General features: G+C 40.3%; 1 long non-coding RNA gene across 1 annotated transcript; it reads left to right on the forward strand.

Annotated features, from left to right (window-relative positions):
• The first annotated feature begins 1,870 nt into the window (after positions 1 to 1,870).
• Positions 1,871 to 23,161, forward strand: LOC116034616. The gene is made up of 4 exons (XR_004101151.1): positions 1,871 to 1,884; positions 9,540 to 9,550; positions 13,369 to 13,370; positions 22,997 to 23,161. It is a non-coding gene; the product is annotated as an uncharacterized LOC116034616 (long non-coding RNA).
• The last annotated feature ends 533 nt before the right edge of the window (positions 23,162 to 23,694 follow it).

Here is a 23,694-nt window from a genome sequence, read left to right on the forward strand (position 1 = left end):
AGAGTAGGTTAAAAAAAAAAAAAAGAGGCCCCTACTTTACAGATTTGGAAAGAATTGATGAGACATTATTTGACCATAGAAAAGCCATTGTCTGAAGATAATAAAGCGAAGCAATTCAATGTTTAGGGTTTCGAAGTACATTTATATGAGGCCATACAATACATCAGCTGGCTCTGTTGTGATTGGTCAACCACATTCAAACAGGCCACTGGGCAGGCAGTGTTTGCTCAGTGTTTTTGCACCTATGGGCAGCACATATAAAAAACTGGGCTGGCATACACCGATTGAGGAATGTCAGGAATACAGGAATATGGGTGAGGCGTTGCTGTCTGTGGGAGAGAAAGCTCTGTTTGGAGTGAAATGTGTTTTTTGTACTTTATGCATCTATTACATGTACAAAAAAAACTATATAACACACTTAAAGACGGGACACATTTAAAAAAGCATGATAGGGTCTCTTTACATTTCAGCTAACAAGAAAGTAGAAAGAATATTTAGTGAAATAAGTAAATAAATAATGAATGTTTAATTTGAGGATAAAAACACTAAACTGCTGCAAATATGCATAAGTGAATTTGCCCAGCACCTGCAAAGCATGACTTCAGCAGGATGTAATGACAGGAGATAGGAGGTTTTCACCTGGCATTAGAAGGTTGGAAGACAGTCGGTAGGACACGGGCATCCCATGCTGTGCTCCCTGCTGTGTCAGTATCACACGTCCACTCTACTTAACAACCTCCTCCATCACCAAGCAACCATCACCAAGGTGACACATTGAAGCTGTCACAGCCGTACCCTTGGAGCCAGTCACTATGGTAACATACTGCTGTGCATGCTATGCCAACAAGGCAAGGTGCAGGGGAAAAGGTGAGTGGAGGGTATTAGCTCAAGATCAACATTACTTGTAAGTTTTGTTTTTTTCAGTCAGACAAGAATGAGCACTGGAAGAATCGAACACTTATTATTTGTTGGTGTGTTTTATCTTATTTTGGTAGTCTGTTTCTGTTCTGTATTTTGCTCAGTTTCCTGTTTTATTTTGATAGTTTGGTTTTCTGTCTTGTCTAGTCTGGTTTTACTTTATGTCTTGTGTTTTCCCGCCTTTGATTGTACTGCCCAGCCCTAATGTGTTTCACCTGTTTCCCAGCCCTTGTGTCACCTGTCTTGTGTTACCTCATTACCCTGTGTATTTAGTCTTTGTGTTCCCCTTGTCCTGTGTCAGATCATTGTTGGTGTTTGTGTCCGTTCCAGTCAGTTTGTGTCTGTTCCCAGTGTGTTTGCATCTAGTTTACCAGGTTTGGATTCTTCCCTTTGTTCTCACTTTGTTCCCAATAGTTTGCTGTTAGTTTGTTCCTCTTTTTTTTCATTATTTTTGGACTTTAGTTTTTGCCTGCTTTCTTTGGATTCCTTTTGTTGTTTTTGTCTGCCTCATTTTTTGGATCTCCTGCATTTTTGTGTTTAAATAAACTCTCGAGCTCAATCCTTCCCCTGCCTGCCTGCATGCCTGCTTGCCTTGCCTCTGCATTTGGGTCCACCTATTTCCCCCTGAACACAACACTTCTAAAAACCAACCAAACATTTGAAGTTGATTTCAAAAAAGAAGAATAAGAAAAATAACACTGTCAGACATCAAATATTTACCTCTGATTTTCTGGCAGAGGTTGGATGGCACGCTGGCATCAGGGCCAAATTCTACAAAGTTGATGAGTGTCGCAGACTTTAACTCTGCTTGTGTCAACAATAGATATATCTACAGGGCTTAAATCTTTCATTTGCCTGTGTCTATGAGTGTGTTTAAGAGAGTGTGACTGATCGAGTGATCAAGAGGACAGATGGTATTTTCCAGTCTATCAGTCAACAGTAACAAATCAGAACATTCTTAATAATGTAGTATTAAGGCTACACAAGGACGACAGTGATATGCTGCTGACCTTAAAGTGCTCATATTATGCTAATGTTCAGGTTCAAAATTGTATGTAGAGGTTGTACCAGAATAGGTTTATGTGGTTTAATTTTCAGAAAACACCATATATTTTTTGTACTGCACATTGCTGCAGCTCCTCTTTTCACCCTGTGTGTTGAGCTCTCTGTTTTAGCTACAGAGTGAGGCATCTCACTTCTGTACCATCTTTGTTGGGAGTCGCACATGCTCAGTAAGTACTGCTAGCTTGTCAGTTGCAGAGCATGAGGGAGTGCCATGCTAGCAGCTAGGCGAGCATTATAATGTGTGTTACAAAGTGACGCACGTTCGTCATGGGCTTTTTCACTTTGTAAACCTATAACGTGCACAAAAAGATATATAACACAATAAAGGAAAGAGAAAAAGACAAAAAGCATAATATGAGCACTTTAACACAACTAGTTTTTAAAAAATACGTTACAAGCCTGGACACCCTGGACAGGTCACCAGTCAATCACAGGGCTGGCACATCAAGACAGACAACCATTCACACTTACATTCATACTTAAGCTGCTTGTCTCTGGACCATAGAGGGTAAAAATTATGGACGTCGCATCAGCGTTGCTATCTTGGTATTTTGAAGCCTGAAGTGCCCATATTTGGAAAAACAGGGTGGAGCTGGCGAGGACGATATGACTAAGCCACTGTTGTGTATGGCTTCATGACGCTGTGCTTAGCTAAACGCTAAACACTGGGCTGACCAAGACATTTTCAGGCGACCAAGATGTTCCAATTAACTTTAATGAAGTGAAAACACATAGTGAGAGGGTCAAAGTTTAAGATGAAAACACGGACAACACCCTAAACCAAGTTCACAGCTATTCTATTGTACACAATAGAAGGGGGGGGCAAGGTGGAGAGTGGGGGTGTGGCCTTGACCAACTGCCACTTTGCTCGTTTGAAAGCCATGATGCCTCTCTCTCATGGGTGGGCCAAATTCTCTGGGCGGGCAAAGCAGAGAAAGGGGAGGTAACCTTGCTCCTTATGACGTCATAAGGAGCAGATTCGAGATCGGCCCATCTGAGCTTTCATTTTCTCAAAGGCAGAGCAGGATACCCATGGCTTGGTTTATACCTATCGCCATTTCTAGCCACTGGGGGACCATAGGCAGGCTGGGGGAACTCACATTAATGTTAAAAAACCTCAAAGTGAAATTTTCATGCCATGGGACCTTTAAAGATAACTTATTTGAATCAAACCAAAGTTTTAATTTATTAATTTCATTAGTGACCATTTCCAGCATCTGCTGCAAGTTATCTCCACAACAAAAAATATTTGTGTCATCTGCAAAAACAGTGAATTTTAGTACATTTGATACTTTGCAAATGTCATTTAAGTAAAAGATTAACAATTTCGGGCCTAAAACTGACCCCTGTGGAACAACACAGGAAATGCTAAGGCTCACTGACCGGTGATTACCCATTTGAACAAACTGACTCCTGTTTTCAAAATAGTTTTCATCCAGTTAAAGGCCATACCTCTGATGCCATACCTTTCCATTTTTTTTAACAGGATTTCATGATCAACAGTATCAAAGCATTTTTTTGATCAATGAAAAGCCCCACTGCATAGTTTTTTTTTTTCAATACAATTTGTTAATATTTCTACTAACTCAATAAGTGCCATAGACATTGACCTACCACATCTGAATCCATTCTGATTGTCCATTAGTAAATTGTTTTTGTCAATGAAATGATCTAGCCTTGTAACAAATAGTTTATATAGGATATCTGTCTATAGTTAGTGACAATATGTGAGTCACCAGATTTAAACAATGGAATGACTTCAGCTACTTTTATCTTGTCAGGAAATGTTCTTACTTTTACTTACAATCTCTATAATTTCTTTGCTATCTACAGTTCCCGAAAGCAATGAGTATGTTTTTTTTCCCCACATGGTCACTCACAGAGTATTTCATCCCTGTGTAATTTATATCTTTGGCCAGTTTAGGGCCCACATTAACAAAGTAATTTTTGAAGCCGTCAACCACCTTATTCATATTTGTCCACGTCTTGTCATTATCCTTGAAGTTTTCCAGATAATTCAATTAAGTCCTTTTGTAATAATGGTGTTTATTGTATTCCATGTTCCTTTCATATTATGTTTGCTATTTTCTAGTAATTTATTATAATAATCCTTCTTACATACCCTCATTATGTTAGTTAGTTAATTTGTTTTTATATTTCTTATATTTTAACTCAGATTCTTTCGTTCTATATTTTATACAATTCCTATAAAGGGTATTCTTTTACAGGCATTTTTAATTCCTTTGGACATCCATTGTTTTTCTGAATATTTCCTTTTATTGCAATATTGTTTTATCGGACAGTTTTTATTATAAAGTTGTAAATATGTCTAAAAATAGTTCATAAGCATTATTAAGGTCAGCTTCCTTGCTTACTTCCTTCCAATTATATTTTATTAACATTTCTAAATGCAGATATAGTTTCTTCAGTTCATATTCTTCTGTATTTAGTCTCATTGCACTCCCTTTTACCACTATAATTACAATCACGGGTCATAAAGATTGTCAGGTGGTCACTTAATCACTCAATCAATTAATATTCCACTTAAAGAGTTGCTTTCCATATTGTTTGTAAAAAAATATCTATCAGAGTGGCACCATTACATGTTATTCTGGTTGGTTTTGTGACTTTTGGAAAAAGACTCAAACTATACAATGTTTCAATAAACTCTTGTTAGTTGGGATTTAATAGGTCAATGTTGAAATCCCCACAGATATAGTTGACTTTATGCTTTACTTTATTAAACATTTTTTCCATCAGGTACCAAACGTGAGTTGAGTCAAGCAGAGCTGGATAAAGCATCAGTGACCAAAGTTATTGCAAATCATATTTCATTATGTTCAACATAAAACATCAGTCACTGTAGTCAGAGGACTGCACCTCTGATGTTTGCACTCCCCACTGTTTAAGGCTTGAAGTGTTTCTGATAGAATTACATCTTATTCAGAGTCACTCTGAATAGTGTCTCCTCAGTGGTTGAAAAATGTACTCCGTGTCTTCCCTCAGGCTACATTATGCGTGCCAGTCAGCCTATCAATCACCACCCTGCCAGCACACCAATCACATTCACAACACTCAAAACTGTGGAATTTAGATGAGAGGCCTCTTGCATTTTTACCGTATATTGGCTACACTTATAAGACAGATGGACTTGACACAAGGATAAAAAGTTTTTAGATTATTCTTTTTTGCTTCCTTTTTGCCAATGGGTAAATAGACCAATTTTTTTCTGTCAATATGGCTTGCGCTTGATAACCACGCAGGCGAAGCAGAAGGCACTTGGCTGTAATCCTTCAATGGGATTTGGGAAAACAAAGTAGACCAGGAAGGGCTCACGCTGTGCTGGTGATGAGTGGTAATCATGAGAGGATGGCGAGTGCTTTTATAAGGGTAGAGCAGGTCAGGAATGAAAGCTCTTCTGAGGCATGAGAGAATGCACACACAAACAAATGCACAATGACGTGGTGTGTCTCTCTGTGCTGCAAATGTAATCCGCTGATGACACACTCACATAAAAAACCTTGTTTCAGGAGATTTTAACACTTTTGAGGTAAGTATGCACAAGCATGTTGTCACAATAACTCAAGGGGATAGAAGACGTTTACGAATTGGCGCTCTGCAAAAAACTGTCATTTGTACGGATCACCAATAAAGGTCACCATAAGTTACCAACTACCTTTTAAAGCCACCTTCATATGGATAACTATTGTTCCAAAACTTGGGCTTCTGTCATGGTTTTGCGTCCCAGGCGCCAAGCGTCAAATACTGATGCTTGGTCTAATACCAAAGGCTCCTGACCGAGCGTCGGTTTTTGACGAGCTAGGAGTGAGAATGTGTTGGAATGTCAGAGTTGCGAGGCACAGATTGTGGTTCCCTAAGATAGCATCCTCCAAAGATAGCATCCACACAGTGGCTACACAGTTCAGTTCCATATACTCTCAGAATTGGTGATTTTGAATGTCAAAAAATGTCTAGGTCATCACAGTTAAGGACCACACAGCATAGGAAAAGCCATAATATAGCATACAAATTAAAAATTAGAGTGCTGTGCTTATTTTTTATTTTTAAATCAAAATACCAAACCTTTGGTGCATTTTGGTAACTTCAGATGCCATTTCCAGATATTTAGTTTATAGGGGAAGGAAATGCATGCAAATAGAAACACATAAAAAGAAAACACAAAAAGAGAAGAGAAACTATCTCTCGATTATGAATCAAAGCACAAACACTGAGACCTCATCAGTATGCAAATACTTCAAAAATAGCTTGACATATTGATAAACACTCAAAAGTCTGTGAAAAGGGCCTTATCAGAACCTTGCCTGCCAGCGCCAAGACCACAGTTTAAAAAATACAAAGCCTCCCAAAGGTTAATGAGATTCCTCAATGTCCAGCAACAAACATCTAAAGTTTTTGGAGAGAGCCACCGGGGTGTGGTGGGAGGGTGATTCAAGGGCTCCACAATGTGTTTACACAAGATGAAAGACTGTGTTAATTTGAATTTAAATGTATGTCAATCAACACAGCCCGAGACACAACAGGAAGGTTCAGGTTATGGGTTTTTGTTTTTGGCACACAATGACATGACAAAAACAGCTAAATGAATGGCTTGATAAATAGAAAAAAAATCACTTTTGTATTCTTTGAGCGATTTTGAAGCAGGGTGTTTCTGTCAACATTTTGTAGACCAAGGTCTTGGTATTACTTCCAACATTTATTGACTTTATTATCTTTAATTTTGGAATAAATTGAAGTGGCGTTTTACTTTCTAAGTAAAAGTTGCACCTTTTTAGCGGCCTTTACAGTTAAATTTAGCCGACAAAAGGTGACTGTGAGCTGGTTACAGAGCACAGTGAGGTTACGGTCGTTTCAGTGGCTGTTTCAGTTGAGTTTAGCCGACAAAAGGTAATTGTCCTGCAGCAGCGACGACAGTTAAGTTTAGGCACCAAAACGACTAGTTAGGGACTATTTGTTATTTATTTAAAGGGCCACCGGAGGAGTTTTGGGACCTTTAGTCAAAATAGACCTGACCCTCCCTTTACCAGCAATACACTTTGGATGACCCTCCAAAATGATTGGGAGAAATGGGATGACCCTCCCCAACAATTTATCATACTGGTTTGTGCTTGGCAAAGATGTACTGATTCCCTTTGCTTTTTTTTACAGCCATGACACACGTGGCTAAACCTCTGCATTCTCATCTGACGCATCACACTCCTCTGTTATGGTGTGGTGGCCATTTACTCACTAACATTGTTGTGGAAACACAATAAGCATGGAAACTAAATGCACACTTCCTGCATTACTTCAAATACTAAGTTACTCATCTAGTGAACTAGTATTCACATGAAATAAAACAATAAAACATTGAGACCATTTAGCAAAGCACACTGGGTAATTCAACACTGGTTGCTATGGACTCGTCACTAGGCTTCCTCAGTCATTGTATATTTTAGCATAGGTAAGCTTGCCGAAGCTGAACATTATCCAAAACTCCATTTCTCAGATGAGCGTCAATTTGGGAGCTTGCTTGCTACCACTCCTTCCTTCTCAAATGCCTTGAAAAGGCTGTCGTTTGCACATTTTCACAAATAATCACAAATAATCACCGGGACCGAAAGGATATATCTCCCGTCTCATGCCTTCCTGGCTGCTGGCTGGTGCTGTCCGCGGCGCGAGTTTCGGCTTTTCAAAATAAAAGCTTGCATCTGGTCAGCTATGTTTTCGTACAGTGTTTTGGATGTTTTTGAACTAAACAGTATGGCAATCATGCTAATGAATACAATTATTTTTTTCAGCAGATGTCTTAGTTACAACACAATTGAGCTAGCAAAGCTTTGTGTTTATATGTGCAAGCGGAATTTATTCAGTTTGAGAAACCCCACGGTCTCTAAGCTACAGGTCTGGCTTACTAAACAGGGAGGGGCCCATCTGCTAGCAATAGGGGCCGAGACTGAGAGAGCTACATGGAGCTACATGGATAAATATGCACCAAACAAGCCACTTTGAAATTTTGCTCTACTCATTAATACAAAAGTTGGGTGACCCTCCCCCCTAGACTAAAAAAAATTGGATGACCCTCCCATCAACAAAGAATAAAAACACATGACCCTCCCCTATTTTCCTCCCGTGGTCCATTCCATAAATACCGAATGGTCCCTTAAGATTAGAAAAAAAGTGGTTTGGGTTAAAACACTGGTCGCCTTAAGTAGTTCTTCTGGGACACAAACACCTGTTTCCTGGGTGAAATTCTTGTCTTTTCCCCTTGACTTCTTCTGAGACACAAACTCCACTCCCCCTCTTGAAAGCCCTGTGTTCTATGACCCACCCATCCAACCCGACCCCCTCACTATTCACATCTCTGCACTCTTATAAAGTGGCTGTCACTGTGGCACATACAGTATTAAATAAGTGGTGTTGGGACCATCAGAAAGGGGATTAAACTGACCTCTGAGGGACATGTAGCCACAAACAAAGGGATTGCGGACTTGCACAATTCCGAAGCCAGAAGGCTTTCTGAGACATGGCTTTTTCAAACAAAGTGAAAGGTCTGTCTGTAACTGTAGCAGCCTGAAAGTTCCCACCTCTATGAGAACTCCATGAGGGGAGGGGGTTTCAAACTGTGGAGGTCTAAACACTAAAGACGCTGTAGTCCACACCTTCTAAAGAACTGTGAATTCCCATTGTTTGGAGGAACCTGAACTCAGGATGAAGCCGTGGCCAGCTGGCCGAGCCTATGAAACTTCATGTCACCACTGAATCATTGTCTACCATTGCAACGCCATTGCTGCAGGGAGCGCGCAAGCGCTTGTGCGAAATAGCTCCATTTCCCGGAAAAGTGGATTTATTACGGTGTTCAGGCGAACATCTTGGATCCTGGGAAACACGCACCCCGTGTTTTCATATCTGCAGAAGAGGAAAACAATGTTTTTCTCTCATCGAGTCGACCAAGCTTGTTTTCACTGCCCTTGGAATCAACAACCTTTTCTGTGCACCGCTGACGAGTGGGCCGGAGTTCGTTCCGTTACCGTGGAGAAAACACGAACTAACGGACTGCAAACTAAGTAAGGCTTTATTGTTCTGGGCAGCTTAGTTAAACTGTAAATGCTACAATTGCTATCTCCCGCCGTGGAGAAGTTAGTTACTGTACTGAGCGAGATAATAAATCCTACGTATGTCAGTCAAACTACAGTACCGCGGCATGACTGACCACCACCTGTGTCGGCAGACAGAGCTGTGTATCTCCGCGGAAAATCAGCTGTTTAGCTCACCAGAGTTTGTATAATAAACATCCCCTCATTCAGACAAAACTCTCAGATCCTGCCCTAACTTCACGTTAGTCCAGACCTGAGTGAACGAGAGGACTGGTTATTATCGATAGTCAAGATCCAAAGTGTCTTTTCTTTCTCTTTAAATGTGCTTTCTTTCTTGTTACACACACACACAAACACGTTAGCTTGAACAGCTAACGGCTAGCCATAGCCACATGGCGCTGCAACCCAGCCCCACTACCGCCCTCTTGGGGTTAAATAGTTTTGTGTAGCTCACGCGAGCAGCCATTTTTGATGTTTTTGTATTGAACTACAAAACTGTCTTACTTCCGGCGGTGCATCATCCGCCGTCTTGATCACGTGGCAGACATGTCTGCTGCATGTCTGTTGGTTTTGCTTTTGTTGTAGTTTGTAACAAATATGTAGGTTTATTGATTGAAGAACTATTGATTGACAATTAATGATTTGAAAGTTAAATAAATCATATTATACTTTAAATAGCAGTTGTTTGTGATTATTTGTGTATTTGTTGTAATAAGGGCTGGTTAAACAGGTCTGTGCTTGAATTTCACCATTCCTTTTGTTCCTTTAAAAGATACCAGATAAATTAATCAAATTAATTAAGATCTGTATTTTAAAGGGAAAGGGAACGTCACCTATGAGACTGTTTCACAGTTCAGTTATTGGTCCCTGGTTCCAGGATGGTGCCCCGTTTTGATTGTTTGTCAATTTGGTAAAGTTATGAATACACATATTCATAACTTTATTAATATTGATAAAACATCTTTGATAATTTGCCAATAATTGAATCTGTACCCTTACCGATTCCCAACAGTGGTATACATGCAAATTACAGTGCTATTACTTTTCGTAGCTATATGTAGAAAAGGTTCATGACAACAGCCTGAACTCAACCACCTTGCAGACATTTTGTGGGCACTTAAGGCTTTGGTGCTGCAGGAATCCTATTTCTCCTTTAATGTTTGGAACCAATTCAGTAAATACACTAGCTGTGTGAGTGATACAGTGATCTACTGTAAAGACCTTGAAATTTAAATCATGTTTCAGCATTGCCTGTGCGAGGCGATGAGTCTGTATCTATCCTATCTAAGGCTCTGCTGATCAGCGTGTCCGGACCCCCCTCTGCTGTGACCGCAATCACATATATCCTACATGTCCATATCATCATGTTAGCGCCCAGTGGCAAGTGTTCTTCACACAACACTCTCACAGTTTTAAAATGAAAGTTTTTCAGGTGGCTTTCTCAATTTCTTTCATCGCCTGCTTAGCTGTGACTTTGTATCATTTTGGATCCGTTTATTTTTTTCTTTCCCTTCTTACCTATTTCCTTTCTTAGATTTCTCATCTAATACCTCTTTATTTGCATTGTGCATTTACACGCACCAGATCCAGACACAAATAGGCCACATGCCTTCCTGCAGACATAGTCGCTGTGCCGTCTTTAAGCCTATAATTTGTGGAGAATTATTCTGTTTTGTCCTTTAAGTGGCACGTTGCATCTCTCCGGGGCCTCGGATGTGATAATAGCTTCTTAATAACAATCTCTTTTCTCTTTGGCTGGGTTTATTTTGACAAACGGTGCGTCTGAAACATGCAAACAGATGTGACCTTAACCCAGCGCTCTGCGGATTTGTGTATTCGATTAGGTTTGAAGGGAAAAGTCATTTTGAAAAGACAGTGAGAGAGAGAGAGAAAAGGCGACTGATTTCATTGTTAACACAGTACATTCATATGACATCAGGGATGAGTACAAATATTGTTGTATGTATTGTATATTGTATCTTCTTTAATGTATTTTAATTCCTTACCCCTTTTTATGTATCATTAACTATGGTTTAATAATCTCAGCATCTCAAAAAATACAGATCCCGATTCTTTGGTAATATAGCCCGTAATGTTTTTCTCTGTTATTCATTAAGAACAAAAGCAGCTTTTCTACACATTGTGTATCAGAGTCCAGTCACTCTGATGAAGACAGTCTCTCCACCCACAACATAAAGTTGTCTCATAATGTACACACTTCAACAAAGGACAAATTTATAAGTTGGATGTTTTCCATGGTGTTCCAGCTGACTATTTCTTCCAATATGCCAGGAAAACCCAATAAACAGTGTTAGTTAGAATATACAAATCAATTCTGTCAGCTGCAACCCGTGTGCTACAGAGAGGTGACCGCTTCCCTTCTATATGTGAGGCCTCAAGGAGAGACCAGTGAATATTGAAACATCTAATATGTTTCACATTGAATCTTTCTCTCTCTCTCTCTCTCTCTCACACACACACACACACACACACACACACACACACACACACACACACACAAGCGATACAGTACATTGATGCTGACTTGGGTCACTACACTAACAAGACTCTGGATATACCCATTACTTTTTAATGTGTGTGTGTGTGTGTGTGTGTGTGTGACAGCTAAGGTCAGAATTTGATATATGTCTGCAGCAAAATGACAACAGTAATTTTATGGATGTGCACACTCACACATTCACGCACAGACTCTCTCACACACACACACACACACACACACACACACACACAGCCTATATCATGTTTGCTGAACATTAAGCATTGCCAAAGGTGAAAAACAACTCACAGAATTCCAATTTACACAAAAAAGTAACTACAGTAAGTCAATAAAACAAATATCAACTAACCGTAAAAACACATGTTCTCGTTAGTCCATCGAGTGAAACTCTTAGAGTGCAACAGTGGCATAAGCTCCAGTTAGTAGACAATAAGCAGAGGAAATGACAAAGTTCAAGAGGTTACAGCACCCAGCTGATAATACTGTGACCGCATTGATATATTTTAATGGACATATTACAGTAAGAGAAATACAGCAACTGCACTGCTCATGGGATTTCATGGCCATCGACAAATGAAAAGGCTTGACCTGATAGTATACAGAATTTCTCTGTTGAAATCATGTGACAAACAAACCATATTGCTCTACAACAGGTCTCTTTGCATTAGTCTATATCCTTGACGTTCCACTTCTGGGATTGCTCCAGTGCCGCAGGAAAATCCGCCGGATGCATTTATTTTCGCCGGTTTCTGTTTCCTTCCGTTTTCTTTTTTGTTGGCATTCTAAACTCTGGTGGATTTATGAGGACTATGGTTAACTGCTCTTCAGATCTCGGCGGGGTAAATCCAGACAGCTAGCTAGACTATCTGCCAATCTGAGTTTTCTCTCGCACAACTATTTTACAGCGGCTCCGTCCGGCGCTTAGCACCGCCCAAGACGATTGTGATTGGAGTACGTTTTTCTCCCATCCTGGAATGCTGTGTGGAGTAGCAAGACCCTCCTCCGCTCCACAGCGTGTGGATGGTCTGGCAAAATGAGTACTTTGCATAAATATTATTGGATGTAATCCCCAGTTTCTGTAACTCTCGACCTCATATCTAAACCAAAGAACGACGGTCTTTAACGTTGTGAAACCGCCACAATTTGGTTATGTTTAAGTTATGTTAGACATTAAGTTAGGAATATTTACTAGTACTGTAGAGAACAGTCATCTTAAAAGAATGGCTGTTCCTGGCAAAATAACACATACACATAGTGATACATTTACACACACACACACACACACACACACACACACACACACACACACACACACGTAAGTAATGCATGTATTCACACTTAAGGCACTGACGTTTGAGGGTGAGGGGGCAGTTAAGAATGGTTAGAAATAGTTTGAATTCTTCATGAAATAAACTGACACCCTCTGCTAAACGAGTGAACAATACCCGGGGGGGAGAGCGGGAAATCTTTTTTCAGGGTGTTGTCCTCAATCATTGGATGGATTGAGTGCCAAGAGACTGGGACCAGTCTGTGCACCAACCAGGAAGCACCAAAGTTTAAACCACGGTTGCCTCCTGCCTTAGTATTTAGTATTAACCAATCACAATAGCCTGCACATTTTTCACATATTGAACTGTAATGGTTGGTTCTTTTTGGGGCGAAGTGAGACAGAGTAACAGCAAATCCGCTGACTGTGGCTTCTCAAACCGGACGAGTCCTTGCATACAAGTTTCTATTATTATTCCAGCTTTAATAAACCACCTTAAATGAGAGAAGTAGTTTGTCTTCTGTCCTAAGTGACCAACTGGACCGTGTCAGTTTAGTAAAAAGATCATGGTTTGGGTTAAAATCAATTACTTTACTTCACTTTACTTCACTACAATACTTCACTTCCGGTTACGCACGTGATGCTGATGTGAAGTTTATAAAGTTAAAAAAAACTCTCCGTTTACGGCGGGGGCGCAACTACCAAGTGTCAGAGGGGTGTGCAGCAACAATTTTGGTCAAAGTATATCAGCAACGTTAACGGTCGCCCGGTTGCCCTTGGCAACCAAATTGTGACAATTGGCAACCTAATCACCCCTGGTTGATGTGATTTGAGTGGTGAGTGGCCTTCCATCTCTGTCTGCACTATTTTTCCCCCAAAAAGGACACAGTGAATAGGTTGGTCAAAAGAACTTCAAACCATACTGGATATTTAGTTTTGTGTGGTCTAACTAATAGAACTCCTACCTGATGTCATCACTGGTCTCATCTCTACTTGATGCCATCGCCGACCTCATGTCTGTCTCATTCACTCCTTGCCTGTGTTCTTCTCCACTAAGACATATTGTCAAACAAACATTATGTAATAGGTTTTTCATTAGTTTTTCCATATTAATAATATTAAGAAATGAATCTGTTGGTATCAAGTGGCTCCCCCTACACTTCCACCTAATGTTAGACCTACCTGTTGCCTTCCCCTGCCTTTCCTGATCCACCATACTCACACTTGAATGAAACGAACTCACTGTTAAATATAGCAGCCTAAATTCAATTCTTAAATCAGCCTAGTGATGGCATCAGATAAGACAACTATTATGCAGTAAGGTTGTGCTGCTGTTGAAATTACATTTATAATTTTGTATTTTAAATATATATATTATTTATTATTTTTTTTCTTTTTGTCATTTATTGTGCATGCTACCTTATATTTACCAGTTGTTATTTGACCTTAATAAAATTGAGATATGCATGCATGGGATTGGTACCATAGGGTTTAACCAAAATCTAAATGTCGTTATCAGCAACATTGGTTTGCATTAAGTTAGCAAACACTAGCCAGTCTGTTAACATGGATATTTGCAAGCCTCCAAGTTTGGTAGCAAATCTATGCATGATTCCATGATAAACCAGAGTTATTGCATTAGTTATGTTCTCCAGATTCTTGTCATTTATTGTACATGCTACCTTATATTTATCAGTTTTCAGCTCAGCGACCTCGGTTTTGCATATTCTAAGCTGGCTGCTACATTCCCAGTGTTAGCAAACGCTAGCTAGTCTGTTAACATGAATATTTGCAAGCCTCCAAGCACAGACGTCACACTTTAAATCCTACCTGTTGCCTTTCACCATCCACTTATTTAACTGCTGTCACATCCCTTAATATGTCATCTCCTTTTCCCTCTTTCTTTTTCTATTTTTCGCCCCATCAGCTGTTTTGCTTTGTTCTTTTTCTTTTTCCATACTACTCTACTTCGCTACTCGTACCTGCTTGCTCTGAGCTCACGGCATACCCATTTTTTGCGCCACTGGTTTACGGGACTCTAACCCCACTATCTGGTTGAAAGTCCTGTGTTTGTTGACCCAACCCCACAACCCCCCAAACCCCCCATCACCCTACCCCAACCGGCTTCCTCATGTGGAAATTTGGTGCTCTTATATGTCGTCACCTTACTTCCTGCTTTGTTATAAATACTACAGCCACTAGAGGGTGCCGCCAATCAAAACTTCTTGGAGTGTTTTGGGGGGGAAGACGTTTTAAGAAGTTTTAATATTAAAGAAAAAATGTCTTACTTACGAGTTTAATTATGATGTCAGGTTATGAAATTGCAGCATCAGAGCAGAAATAGGTAAAGTATAAAATGTGGAAGATGGGAAAAGTATAATGTTTTATTGTGGCAGTGATGGCAGAAGAGAATGGCCTATTTTCGCCTTTATTTTGTATGAACAAACACACTGACACACATACATACACACACTGACACCCTTGCTAATGAGAGCTAGAGGGTGAGCTATATTGCTCCCTTGCCCTCCATGCTTGGCTGCAAACAGGATAAACATGGACTTAACCACAATCCTCAGAGGAATGGGACGACCTTTCACAACTTTACTTTAGTGTGTGTGTGTGTGTGTGTGTGTGTGTGTGTGTGTGTGTGTGTGTGTGTGTGTGTGAGAGAGAGAGAGAGAGAGAGAGAGAGAGAGAGAGAGAGAGAGTGAGTGAGTGAGTGAGTGAGTGAGTGTGTGTGTGTGTGTGTGTGTGTGTGTGTGTGTGTGTGTGTGTGTGTGTGTGTGTGTGCGCACTTGTGTGTGTCTGTGCATTTTCAAGTTCATGATGTCATCTGTAACGGAAAAAACAAGCTATTGGACACACAACATACAGAACACACAGTATGTTTAGTAAAACAATAGGAAGTGTAAAGTTATGTATGCATAACTCTATTGGCCTATGCACATTTTGCATTGTGAATCATGATTAGATTTGGTGCCCAATGGTACAAATCAAGAGGAGGGTGCTGTTTTTCCAGAGTGTTCCCTCTTTGTTATGTTCGTTGATAAAAGTTGTAAGTAGTTCCTCTGTCCTTGCAACATTTTCAATTCCTGCTATGCTGTGCACCATATGTTTCAAGGCTTGACTAAAATCAACTGATTAGTAGAATGTTTTTTTTCAGGTAAGGTAATGCAACATCCACATGGTGATATTGATACCTGTTGTTATATGAGCACAAGTCACATCGTACAAAATGAAAAAAACAGGCGTGAGCAATGGTTTTGAAATGCCAATCTCAAAAAGTAGTCTCTCTGTGGTTTATTTTTAGATTGAGTCTCCAACAAGAAATGTTGACAGTCGCCTCTGCCAGCCACCCCCTGGCCACCCCTGTAGCTCTGCCCTTCTTCGCATCTGGGGAATTGAATTAAATGCAAATATGAACGTCACAAGTCATATTTGTATGTAGTATGATTTATTTAATCATACTACATACATTTATCATGTGAATGTTCAAATGTTGATATATATTTTTTGTAAAGTATGAAAATGTGGGGATGATTTTGGGCAAGGGTAGTGAAGGTCCTCACAAGTCCAGAAATAAAATCACGTTTTTGTGACTCTTTGCCAGGTGGAGGATATGATGAGGACTTTTGGGTGGGACAGGACAATCACAACAGAGTAATCGTGTGTGTGTGTGTGTGTGTGTGTGTGTGTGTGTGTGTGTGTGTGCGTGTGCGTGTGTCTGCCCTGCCAACCTTGAGCTGAGGAATGACTCTACAATTGTAATTGTTGCTCTGTTCTGCGCCCATCTACCCTGCAAGCATTAGTTATTTCGTACTTACAGACACACATAGCAAACCATAATTCACTTACACACACACACACACACACACACACACACACACACACAGTTTTAGTTCCCTGCCCTCTACAGCTATCCATAATTCACAGAGATAGACAAACACACATCTCCATTTTGCCTGCACCAACTAATCATAATTCAGGGACTGATGGATAGAAAGACACACAAAGTCATATCCAATATATTAATATTGTCATGGTCTGAGCAGTAACCTGTTAGTAAACCCTGCCCACTTGACCCTTTATTAATAACTGTGTGTGTTACACCCCTGTCTAGCCCTCCTGTTATCCTCGAATTTACTAATATCTGTTATCCTTGGGGTCAATTTGACCCCAGGATTTGAAACCTCCAGAAAATGTTGGTAATTAAAAAACCTTTACCAAATTTTTATGTTGATAGCCTAAACTGGCAACTGGAAAATGTTGACAGCCTAAACTGGAAAAAAAAATGTCTATTACGTGACTATTGAAACATATGAAAATCACTACAAAATCTCCCTGATTCAACTTAAATTGAAAAATATGTTTTTGTGTTTTAAGGTTTTAATACAGCTTTTTGTTATTTACAACATTTGGAAAGAAAAACTATTTCTGTTATAAAGAATAGCAAGATGTATTATGTTCAGGGTCAATTCAACCATAGAAAAACAACAACACAATTTTCAAACATTTTTGGAAGGTAGCGTGTCTGTTGGTGGTTGAGAGACAACAGAACACACTACTGGGTGTTAGATTTTTTTAAAGTGCCTTTTTTGCTCTAAAAAGCCTTTTAAAATGTCAATGACGTCATACACATATACGGCCAGAGATACTGCTTTACGGCCAGCTCTGAGTCCCTCTCGAGGCATCGACAACACAGCTGACAGGTTAGACTCTCCCTGTTAATACACGTGCTAGAAAGAGGTTTGCTAATGTTTTAAAGACTACGCCGAAATATTCACTCTGACATTCTGGTTCTGCTTCGGATGCCATCAAGCAGGATCTCCAATCGTAATCAGTCCTTCACTGACCAATCAGCATTCATTAGCAGAATGCTACCGTGTTATGGGCAACAACGACTCAATCTGTAAGAAATCGAAAGGACATAAGTACTCGTCCATTCAACTTTCAACTTATAATCCATGTTGAACTTACAAAAACTACAATCAAATCTGAGATTCCTCACCGACAATCAGGCGAAAGAGACAAATTTAGCCGTCTAGCTCCATAGAGTCCCATTCATTTTGCAATGGACCGCGATCACCCCCAGTGGAACTCTGGTGGAACTGCAACCAAATTCGGTACAATGGGGCTGAATAGGGAGTGGAACGGCTTTCCGTAGACACAAACAATATTTTCCCTCTCTCAGAGTGCGGGAACCATATTTTCCCTCCCTCACAGAGGGTGGGTGCGTGTGTGTGTGTGTGTGTGTGTGTGTGTGTGTGTGTGTGTGTGTGTGTGTGTGTGTGTGTGTGTGGTGTGGGGGGCAGGGAATTGAAGATTGTGAAATTGCAACAACCTGCATGTGAAAGTGACCTCAATATCAGCCAAAACAATCTCAGCTACATTTTGTAAAATGTTCATATTTTCTATGTTTTATACAGCTAAAACAGCCTGGGGTCAAATTGACCCCAAGGAACACTGATGCATACAAAATGCATACAGGACATTGGAAATATATCATGATGTTAATTTTATGTTTACCCAGTTGTCCCCATTAACTTAGGAAAAGTCATTCAATATGAAGCAAAAAAAATGTCAAGCACTTTTTTAGAGATGTTAAACATTGAATGGAGTTAAATTGACCCCAAGGATACTAGGAGGGCTAGGGGGGTAAGAGCGCGACATAGAAGTTAAGTCGCTTTGGATAAAAGTGTCTGCCCTCCCAGGCACTAGGCCTAAAAAGATCTCACCGATCCAATACACAGATCAAGTGCAAGAGGGTTTGGAGGCCAAGGAAAGAACTGAGGTGCTGCTGGAAACCTGAGCATAATACGTACACACCGCCGCCGACTTGAGCTTCTAAAGATTCCGGAGGTCATCTCAACCCTTTGTGGACCTGCCTAGGGCTGAATCTCAGTTCTCTTATTTTATAGCTCCTCGCTTGTACCAGAAGTCGTTCTGGCCCTCCTTCGAAGGCCGTCTCAAAGCTCTTATTCCTGCCCCCGAGGAGCATAGATCATTGAGGGATCACAAAGCAGCCTTCCTGGATGCTGTGCAGCTGAAAGCCGTTGCTAACTCCGCCCAAACAGCTGAAGAATTCATGTGACGTTTCAGAGGAAAGGACTTCTCATCCCTCTATAAACACATTTCCTCCTTTCCTCTGTCCTCGCATGATTTCCTCCGTCTCTCCCGTGCTTCCTCAGTGGGATGGACTAAGACACAAGGAAGGGAAGCAAGTGGAGGCAACGTGGATTCAATTTAAGAGAACTGAGATACAGCCTAGGTTTACACAGTTTACACTAAAAGACCCTTGCAAGAACAGAACACACACTTTCACACAAACACAGCCACAAAAAACACTGTAAATCTAGACACAGGTAAGGAAATACAACCAGGGTGTGTGTGTGTGTGTGTGTGTGTGTGTGTGTGTGTGTGTGTGTGTGTGTGGGTTTGTGTACTTGACCCTGCCATGTTGCTGTTGTTAAATGTTAAACTGATTAGACAATGATTGATTCAGCTTTTCCTGATCCATTGGCATTCAGTGATGAATGAGTCAGTATCCTGACTCAGTAACCTCAGCCCGGCAGGCTGCTTCTGGCCTGCTGGGCTGCCTCGTATGGTATTCTGCTTTTATTATCTATATTTTACATAATATATGTAATAATGTATGCATTGTATGTAAACTGTATATCATCTGTATGTATTGTTTGGTGCAAAGTTCAATATAAGGGCATCATGCAGACTTTCATAAATAAGCAGTCAACTGAGCAGATCAGGATTCATGTGATGGATTCTGGGATGGATTCCTCCCTCTGGACTGGAAGTGATGTCTAATGAGGTCATCACAGACTGTCAGCTAATCGCAGCCCTGCGTGACAGCCAATCGTTCAATCAGATACATTTATGACAGCTTAGTCAGACCAGCTCCCACTCAAGGCCTGTGGCTGTGTATTTTGTGTGTGTGTGTGTGTGTGAACAATAGTTTTGATACTTTGTGGGGATGTTTGCACCCCACACACATACACGCACACACACACACACACACACACACACACACACACACGCACACGTGGTGATCATTAAGTTGGCTGTATAATGGCTGCAGATTTGAATTTCATTAGTTCTTTTTTTGCTGACAAAACACCACCTGCAAGAAGCCACCTCGAGTTTCTGAAGTGTGGAGTTTTATCCGACAGCAGTTTCCACTGTGTGACTGTAAGTGACTAGTTATGTAGCACTGGTGTAAATCTTCTTCTTCCAACATTCCAATTTATTGACTCATCTCAATCTTTAACTTCACTCATTTAAGTTTACACCCAACATATTAAATAGAAGAGACCATTTTAAGTACATTTTTGTGTCCACATTTATTTATTTAGCTCGTCTGTATGTTTCACTGAAAGGGTCTGTACTTTATCATCAGAACATTAATATAGCAGCAAACACATTTGCTATGTAAAGATACAGTGGAGTAATGGCGTCCTGAGCAGAGAATGAGAGTTCATTCTCTGTGTGTGCTGTAATCTGAGCTTCTCAGTTCTTTTTTTTGATAGCCGGTCCAGCCGCATGTGCAAAAACGTTGGTATTTCACATATTGGGGAACGGTCTGCGAGTGGAGGCAGGCCATGCCTCCACTCGCAGGAGCTCACTGTATTTTTTTTCTTCAGTATTTTGAGTAAAAACCGTAAAAAGTCACATGATTCACATATATATATATATTGGATAGAAAAGTGGTATGTTCTATCAATCCATCATCAAATTGGCAGATTGTGTTAGCGTTGGTGTAAGAGGTGAAAATAGGACCAACATTTTGGACTCATGAAGACCTCTACTAGTTAGCTCTGAACTAACTTCAACTTTTATTAAATCTGCTATATATCCAATCTCTGCGATAGCATGGCATTTCAAAAAATAAATACAAACATTTCCATTGCCCTATTACTACAAATAAAGCATTTAATTTCAGTGTGTGTAAATAGAAGATTTCTGAATAAGTGGAAGCAGTGAGTGTTACAGTTTTTCTAAATTGTTTACACACAATTACTGGTACTTGAGACACAATGAGCATAACATGTAACCCATGCACCAACCCCCTTAACCAATTCTGCTAAACTACAAGCACAATTCCTGCTTTACACTCAAATTGCAGTTCTAAAACACACTTTTTTTCAAAACACTGCACACAATTTGTCTGCATTTGGCACAATTTTCATGCAGAAAATCTCTTGTTTTCACAAGAAACACACTGACATTCAAATATGAACACTGACTCATCACATGGGCAAAGGGCAACAGGTGAGCTCTTCTGTTTTGGAGCAATGGATGCCAACATTGGAAACAGAGGCAGAGCCAGAGGAGTGAGAGTAAGAGGAGGAGGAGGAGGAGGAGGAGGAGGAGGAGGAGGAGGAGGAGGAGGAGGAGGAGGAGGACGACGACGACGAGGACGAGGACGAGGAAGGGGAAGGCCAAGGACCGTAATCTCTGATGAGATCCGAGCCACTTTGGTTGATCATGTGGTCAACCATGGTCTAACAATGAGGGAAGCTGGGCAAAGAGTACAGCCAAATTTGAGCAGGTACATTGTAGCATCCATCATCCGGACTTTCCGAAATGAGAATAGGTAAGAAATACTCTCACTAGAAAATTGCAGTACTACATATCAATACAGTACTCAGTGAGTACAGTAGTACAGTATTGCCTGTGGACTGTTCTGTAGGACTGTAAAAATAAAGTATGTTTCAAGTATTTGGGAAATGTATTCCTACTTTGTATTTACAGCATTTTACTATTTGTTTGGCAGAACTGAAAGATTACCAACACAAGGTGGTCGGGAACGTCTTCTGTCTCCTGAACAGGAAACTGAAATAATCAACATGGTCCTAGAAAATAACGCCATAACATTACGGCAAATACAAAGAAAAATACTAGAAAACAATGAGATGTTTCAAAACATTGATAGGGTAAGCTTATCAACACTGGACCGTGTCTTGCGCAGAAATAATCTGAGGATGAAGCAGGTCTACAGGGTGCCATTTGAACGCAATTCAGAAAGAGTCAAAGAATTGCGACATAACTATGTGCAAGTGAGTCCTATACAATCCCACAATTGATGCATACTCTCAACACTGTATAAATTATACATATTTCAGTATTGTAATCATAATGATTGTGCTCCACAATAGTGACCACTCATGTCTATTTCTGATCTTGTTGTGTGTTTCAGAGAGTCCTCGAGCTAGAGGTGGCTGCAGCGGAGCACCAGTTCATCTTCATTGATGAGGTTGGATTCAACCTCACAAAAAGACGAAAGAGGGGAAGGAATATCATCGGCCAGCGTGCCATTGTTGAAGTTCCTGGCCAGCGCGATGTGTGCAGCGATTACCCACCAAGGCATCATCCTTCACCATGCTACCCTTGGTCCCTACAACACTGCCCATCTGATCACATTCCTGGACACCCTACACAACACACTCCACCAGATTAGGTAGATGGCCCAGAGCAGCTCAAGTATGTTGTCATTTGGGACAACGTAAGTTTCCACAGGGCTGCTCTGGTTCATAACTGGTTCACTGCCCACCCACGCTTTTTAGTTGTTTATCTCCCTCCATATTCTCCATTCCTCAATCCTATTGAGGAATTTTTTTCTGCCTGGAGATGGAAAGTGTATGACAGAAATCCACAAACGCGTGTACCTCTTCTCCAAGCTATGGAAGACGCATGTGGAGATATAGCAGCTGATGCTTTTCATGGCTGGAATCGCCATGCTAGGCGATATTTCCCCCGCTGCTTGGCCAGGGAGAACATTGCTTGTGATGTAGATGAGGTGCTGTGGCCAGACCGAAACAGAAGAGAGGATGCAGCATAGGTTTTTTTAAAAAAGAAAATTTATTACGGTATTATTTTATGTAACTGTATACAGTAAATTCTTCTGTTTTGTATGTAGACCACTGTATGTACAACTTTGTGTTGGTTTGGAATGGGATGTACATTGTTTTTGTGGGAAAAATAAAATATATTTGTTACCGTGTATTTGTGTTTTCTGAGTATAAGAACAATATTCTCAAATATTTGAGATTTGTCTGTAGTAAGTGTAACACTGAACCAAAAAAAAGGCTTAAGTCATTATGATGAATGGAGAAGTGTTTTCAGTGTTTTACATTGAGCACATCAGTGTTCAACTGGTTCTTATAAATGTCTGTTCATAGGATGGTTTGTGTGTGTCATTTGAAAACAAAATACCATTTTGAGAAGAAATAACAATGTTTAGAATGTAAAGTTTCATTTTGCAGGAGAATTGAGGGGTTTTGCCTATTGTGTGTGTGTGTGTTTTTTGATTTGTGTGTAGAGTTCTGAGAATATGAGGCATGCTTTCAGAAAATGTGTGTAAACAATTGAGAAAAACTAAGATAACAGCGACAGTAACTGGTGACGTTTTTATGCATCCCTTGTTCAAAGAGCTTAATGAACAGTGCAGCGTTGTCAACATTCATTTTATATGATTACTTCGTTAATGCACTCAAAAATGAGTATTTCTAATGACTTAATGACTGTAATTAACATAGACACGTGCGTTTCTGAGCAAATTTACTCAAACAATGCCCAGTCGAACCTTTTCAAAAATTTGCTCTCATTTTCCCAGTCCTCTTTGTCTCTTCCCTTCTCGTTTCTCGACTTTGATTGACTTCTTCTTTTGTTTCTGTCTCCCTCAAGGATATTTTTACTTCTTCCTTTTTCCTTCTTTAGCACTTTCCATTTTTTCTCTCTCTCTCTCTCTCTCTCTCTTAGTCTCTCACCATATCTAGCGGGCTTGTCATGAGTCTGTCAATCTGTCAACCAGTTTTGTGTGA

Source organism: Sander lucioperca, chromosome 6 (assembly GCF_008315115.2).
Source record: "Sander lucioperca isolate FBNREF2018 chromosome 6, SLUC_FBN_1.2, whole genome shotgun sequence".
NCBI classification, from domain to species: domain Eukaryota; kingdom Metazoa; phylum Chordata; class Actinopteri; order Perciformes; family Percidae; genus Sander; species Sander lucioperca.